This window comes from Bison bison, unplaced genomic scaffold (assembly GCF_000754665.1).
Source record: "Bison bison bison isolate TAMUID 2011002044 unplaced genomic scaffold, Bison_UMD1.0 scf7180017864038, whole genome shotgun sequence".
NCBI classification, from domain to species: Eukaryota; Metazoa; Chordata; class Mammalia; order Artiodactyla; family Bovidae; genus Bison; species Bison bison.
Genome location: NW_011494610.1, coordinates 3,445,226 through 3,451,873, shown reverse-complemented (window position 1 = coordinate 3,451,873; position 6,648 = coordinate 3,445,226).

Genomic DNA, 6,648 nt, shown 5'->3' with positions numbered 1-6,648 from the left:
CCTCCGAGGCCAGCCCTGGACTGCATGCACCTCCCAGGTCTAAGCCGCTCAGGTTCAGGCACTCGGGGAGTCCTCAGAGGCAGAGACTCGGTTGGGCCAGCGTTTTGTGTCCGAGCAGCTCAGGTGATGAGGTGTTTGGCGAGCACAGTCGCTGTGACTTATCGCCTCCCCCATCCCTGCCACTCGGTTTTCTGGGTGTACAACCGGTGCACCTTCGCAGGCAGATGTCCAGAACCCCAATAAGTCTTAGTTAGCAAAGAAGCCTGCTTGCAGTTTGGTAGATAATGTCTCTCTGGGGCTGCAAGTGCTCCCTTCCGGCTCTGGCTGCCTGTCACCGGAGGAGGATGGTCTGCAGCCGGCTAGCTCAGTTCAGTCCTTTGTTTTGTGCTCCGGCCTGGCGGTGTCTTAGATTAGGGCTTTGTGCGTGGTAGCTATCCCGCAGTCTGGTTTGCTAGCCCAAGTTAGTTAGCTCAGATTGCCCTCGGGGCATTCAGGCCTGGTCCTTACTCTAAGCAATGCAGCCCGCACCTCCCTGCAAAGCCCCCACTTGCTAGTGGTGGGTGCAGGCGTCTGCGCTGCTTCTCCGCTGGGGGAGTTACAATTGGGCCGGTAATCTGTGGGTTTTAATTATTTATTTATTTTTCCTCCCTGTTATGTTGCCCTCTGTGCTTCCAAGGCTCGCCACAGATTCGGCAGTGAGAGTGTTTCCTCGTGTTTGGAAAATTCTCTCTTTTTAAGACTCCCTTCCTGGGATGGAGCTCCGTCCCTCCCTCTTTTGTCTCTTTTTTTGTCTTTATATTTTTGCCTACCTCCTTTCGAAGACAATGGGCTGCTTTTCTGGGTGTCTGATGTCCTCTGCTGGCATTCAGAAGTTGTTTTGTGGAATTTACTCAGCGTTTCAATGTTCTTTTGATGAATTTGTGGGGGAGAAAATGGTCTCCACGTCCTATTCTGACACCATCTTGGGACCGCCTTCATAAATCTTTTCTGTATCTATCGGAATGTAACCACAGGCTTATTGATTATTAACTGGTTGGAATGTAACCGTGAGCTTATTGATTATTAACTGTCTGAACACATAAGACATGAATGATGGGGTTATTGTGATTGTATTTACCCTTCCTTTGTTTATGTAAGTCTCAAGGCATTTGGGGTGGTGGGTTTCGACATGTATACATGGGGTATAAAAAATTTTCACAAATGCTGGTCGGGGTCCTTGACTAAGAGGAGACTAAGAGGTCAAATGCTTTGGGTCTGCCAGTATACTAAACTGCATTCCACTATCTGCATTGTCCTTCTGAGTCAGTTTGCTTCCTGGAATGCATGGCTGTAACATTTGATGCATTGGCTGGGAAACTCCTCGGTTTGAGGGACAGGTCTCATTTGAGGCCACCCTGAGGCTTTGAGGCTTGAATCTCCTAGAGGGGGGAAGGCGCCCTGCCCTGTGTAAGAATTCGGCCTTTCAACGCCCGGTTTCCTTGCTTTGGCAGGTAGGGAATGGCAGCAAGGGAACTGAGCGCTCAGGTGGGGAGGAGCCCAGCGGGCAGGGTGGAAGAGGGGGCCTGATCACCCCCCTGGGAGGGACCAGAAGGGAGACGCATAGGAAACTGGTTTCGGTTGGCGACAATAGCTGCTCGGCACTCAGGTCGACAGCTGTGCCAGGGATAAAGAAAGGGAACTTTAGGTTTAAGAAAGCCAGTTAGGAGGTGTGTCCACGCCGTCTTAGGGAATATGCCGAGCTGTCACCACAGGGTTTTAGAAAGAGGCCATCGATTTCCGCCGCTCATATTCTGCCCTCCCCAGGAGGTACCCATCTGCCGTGTGACTCATCATCTCCCCTGCCAGTGAAAAGGTAGATTGGCTTCTGGGGAAGGCGCTGGGACATGGGAATCCAAGGGTAAAAAAATGGGAGGAAATGGATCTAAGGCCACTGTATTGGAGAATATGATTAAGAATTTTAAGAAAGGATTCGATGGAGACGATGGGAGGAAAATGACACCCGGCTGGCTCCGTACGCTTTGTGAAGTCGAATGGCCTTCAGTGGGAGTTAGCAGGCCATCAGAGGGAATTATGGACTTAAATGTCATAAAGGCAGTCTATGGTATAGTTACGGGAAAGCATGGACACCCCAACCAGTTCCCGTACATAGACTCTTGGCTGGGAATAGCCCAAGAACAACCCCCTGCCCCCCTGCCCCAAATGGGCCTGTTTTTACACTCATGGCGGGGGAGGAAAAATCTTGATGGCCCAAAAGGTAACCAAGGATGAAGAGGAAATTTTCAGTCAGTTCAGTCACTCAGTCGTGTCCAACTCTTTGCGACCCCATGAATCGCAGCACGCCAGGCCTCCCTGTCCATCACCAACTCCCAGAGTTCACCCAGACTCACGTCCATCGAGTCAGTGATGCCATCCAGCCATCTCATCCTCTGTCGTCCCCTTCTCCTCCTGCCCCCAATCCCTCCCAGCATCAGAGTCTTTTCCAATGAGTCAACTCTTCGCATGAGGTGGCCAAAGTACTGGAGTTTCAGCTTTAGCGTCATTCCTTCCAAAGAAATCCCAGGGCTGATCTCCTTCAGAATGGACTGGTTGGATCTCCTTGCAGTCCAAGGGACCCTCAAGAGTCTTCTCCAACACCACAGTTCAAAAGCATCAATTCTTCAGCACTCAGCCTTCTTCACAGTCCAACTCTCACATCCATACATGATCACAGGAAAAACCATAGCCTTGACTAGACGGACCTTTGCTGGCAAAGTAATGTCTCTGCTTTTCAATATGCTATCTAGGTTGGTCATAACTTTTCTTCCAGCGAGTAAGCATCTTTTAATTTCATGACTGCAGTCACCATCTGCAGTGATTTTGGAGCTCAAAAAAATAAAGTCTAACACTGTTTCCACTGTTTCCCCATCTATTTGCCATGAAGTGATGGGACTGGATGCCATGATCTTCGTTTTCTGAATGTTGAGTTTTAAGCCAACATTTTCACTCTCCTCTTTCACCTTCATCAAGAGGCTTTTTAGTTCCTCTTCACTTTCTGCCATAAGGGTGGTGTCATCTGCATATCTGAGGTTATTGAGATTTCTCCCGGCATCTTGATTGCAGCTTATGCTTCTTCCAGCCCAGCATTTCTCATGATGTACTCTGAAGGACCCTGAAGGACCCTGAAGGAGATGAGCTTCCCCACCTCGTATTGGATGATGGTTCCGCCAGCTAGTAGCACCGTGGCCACCAGAGGCCCATCCGGAGGAACCAGCCCAAGACCAGTAAGCCTCCCAGACTCCTCAACAGTCCCAAAGCTCCACAGGTTGTAGAGCCACAGCTCCCCCCCTCCCCCCACCAACCCACCCAGCAGGCTCCAGCCTCAGCTGGAGGGACAATGAGCCCACCGGACTCTACAAGCCCAGATGCTGCCCCTACGTTCCCTAGACTCTACCCTCCACTCCCGGTAAGTACTCCCAGACAAGGGGGAGGAACCACTGGGATTAAACAAAGGCTCTGCTCTGCCAAAGAGCCAGAGGAAAAGATACCCTTGCAGATGCCCCTCAGAGAAGCTCAGCAACCCCCAGTGACAGGGGAGGATGTAACTATCACCAAACTCCTGTAACCTGTTACTATCAGCCCTTTTCATCAACGATACACTGAACTGGCAAAAGCACACCCCCTCTTACTCGGTGGAACCCCAGGGCGTGACTAGACTAATGGAGACTATTTTCCACACTCATTGACCAACCTGGGATGATATAATGCAATTACTAGCATCTCTCTTCAGTACAGAAGAGAGATATAGGATCAACACTGAGGCAAGGAAATGGCTACAGGAGATGGTTCCTGAGGGCACTGCTAACCCACAGAGGTGGATAGAGCAAGGCTTCCCCACTGACAGACCTATTTGGGATTTCAATACAGAGGAAGGAAAAATCCAATTAGACAGAACGTACGACGATTACACAAGGACTTAAAAGTGGAGACCAGAGGCTGATGGACGTGTCTAAACCGGCCGGAATAGTTCAGAAGGGAAACGAGTCACCTTCCGAATTTTACGAGAGACTTTGTGAGGCCTACAGACTCTATACACCCATAGGTCCAGAAGCTACGGGCTCCCAGATTGTTATCAATTCAGCATTTATCTCGCAAGCATGTCCTGACAAAAAACAAACGCTTCAAAAGCCCAAGGGAGTTCTATCCATGTCTAGTTCTCGGCTGATTGAAATAGCAGATAAGGTGTTTCAGAATAGGGACACGGAAATAGAAAAGAAATACGAGAAAAGGTATAAAGACGAGCAGAGGAGAACAGACGAGAGGTTTGCAATGTTGGCTGCTGCGCTTGGAAAGTCTTCCGAAGACTTTTCCACCGCCCAAGCAAAGAAACCCCCCCAGCTTTGAGGTCAGGACAGCCCTCCAACTGGTCCCAATGGAGGCCACTGGCTTCATTACAGCCAAATCAATGCGCCTGATGCCGTGGGTTCGGTCATTGGAAGAATGAGTGCCCAGCAGGAAGAAGGGAGAATAAGTCCCTCCGAGTTGCAGAACTCATTAACATAGAGACTGAATAGGGATGCCGGGGCTCGAAGACTTCGGGTCCCTGAGAGCCCACGGTAACTTTAAAAATTGGGAACCAAGACATTGACCTTATGGTGGACACCGGGCAGAATTGTCCCTGGTAATTAAAGCCGTGGCACCACTGTCTAAAAGGACCGCCGCCGTAACTGGGTTTCGGGAGAAGAAATGGTTAAGTCATTTTGCCAGCCCAGGAAATGTCAGATGGGGGTCACCAAGTGACTCATGAGGTCCTCTATATCCCTGAGTGCCCACTGCCCCTGCCGGGGAGAGACTTACTCTCCAAACTGGGAGCACAGGTGACTTTCTCTCCTGAAGAGAGGCCCACTTTTCGGGTGGGCACAACAACCTACTTACTCTCCCTCTCTGTGCCCCCTTAAGACGAATGGAGGCTACGTGAGCCCCCTGGAGATAAACAGGCCAGGAGACAGAGTTGAAGAGAAGGCTAACTCAGCTGTTCCCTGAGGTCTGGGGTGAAGATAACCCCCCTGGGCTAGCTAGACACCAAGCCCCTGTAATAATAGAACTCAAAGCTGGCGCCACCCTGGTGAGAAAGCGTCAATACCCAATACCCATAGGAGCCTGAATCGGGATTCTGCCTCACATCAGCAGGCTAAAACAGGCAGGCATCCTGGTGGAATGTCAAACAGCCTGGAACACACCAATCTTACCGGTAAAGAAGGAAGGAGGACAAGACTATAGGCCCGTACAGGACCTCACATTGGTCAGTCAGGCCACTGTAACTCTGCACCTGTCTGTCCCAAAGCCCTATACCTTACTTAGCCTCCTCCCACCTAAGACAAGGATCTATACTTGCTTGGACCTCACAGAGGCCTTTTCCCGTATACGCCTAGCACCTGCATCATAACCCATTTTTGCCTTTGAATGGGAAGACGCAATCGGAGGCAATAAGCAGCAGCTCACTTGGACACACCTCTCGCAAGGATTCAAAAACACACCAAACATCTTTGGAGAAGCCTTGGCCTCAGACCTGAAGCCTTTCCAGCCTGAAAGGTATGGATGTTGGCTCCTGCAATATGTGGACGACGTGTTGCTAGCTGCTGAGACCTGGGTAGGATGCTGTGAAGGGACCCCAGTGCTCCTCCACTTGGGGGCAGAGGCAGGATCCCAAGTGTCGAGGAAAAAGGCACAAATCTGCAAGGAGGAGGTAAGGTATTTGGGGTTTGTCTTAAGGGGAGGCACAAGGTTGCTAGACCAATCTAGAAAAGTAGTAATTCTGAGGCCCCCCCACACCTAAGACTCACCGGCAAGTCAGGGAGGTCCTAGGGGCCACTGGATTCTGCAGGATTTGGATTCCAAGGTATTCTCAAATAGCCCAGCCCCTATTTGAGCTCCTGACAGGGCCTGAAGAAAATCCAATAAACTGGACTGAGAAACAGCAGAAAGCCTTTGAGGAGCTAAGACTAGCATTCACCTCTGCCCGTGCCTTGGGATTGGCAGACCTCCCCAAACCGTTCACCTTGTATGTGACCGGGAAAGATGAACAGCCATGGGGGTTTTGACTCAGACCTTGGGAACATGGGACAGGCCAATAGCTTACCTTTCAAAGTGACTTGATAACGTTGCCACCAGGTGGCCTAGCTGTCTGCGGGCAGTGGCCACGGTCGCCTTACTGGTACGTGAAGCTGCAAAGCTGACTTTCGGCCAGGACCTGATTGTAAAGTTCCCACGTGAAGTCAACACCCTCCTTTGAGGAGACCCCCAAAAATGGCTGTCAAACCCCCGAATTATTCAATACCAGGGACTGCTATGCGAAAACCCCCATGTCCATATCGAGCCTTGCCAATGGGAAAGGTGGACCTACCCACGATTGCAAGAAGTCTTAGAGGAGGTCTATGCTAGGCGTCCAGACCTCTGAGCAGGCCAATTTCAAATCCTGACTGGACTCTGTACACTGATGGCACCAGCCTGGTAAAGCTAGGACAGCGACTGCCAGGCTATACTGTAGTCACAGAGAGGACTGTTATCGAGGCCAGCTCCTTACCACAGCACTGGTCAGCCCAGCGAGCAGAGTTATGGGCCTTAGTCCGGGCACTGCAATTGTCAAAGGGTAAGAGAGTGAACGTCTACACC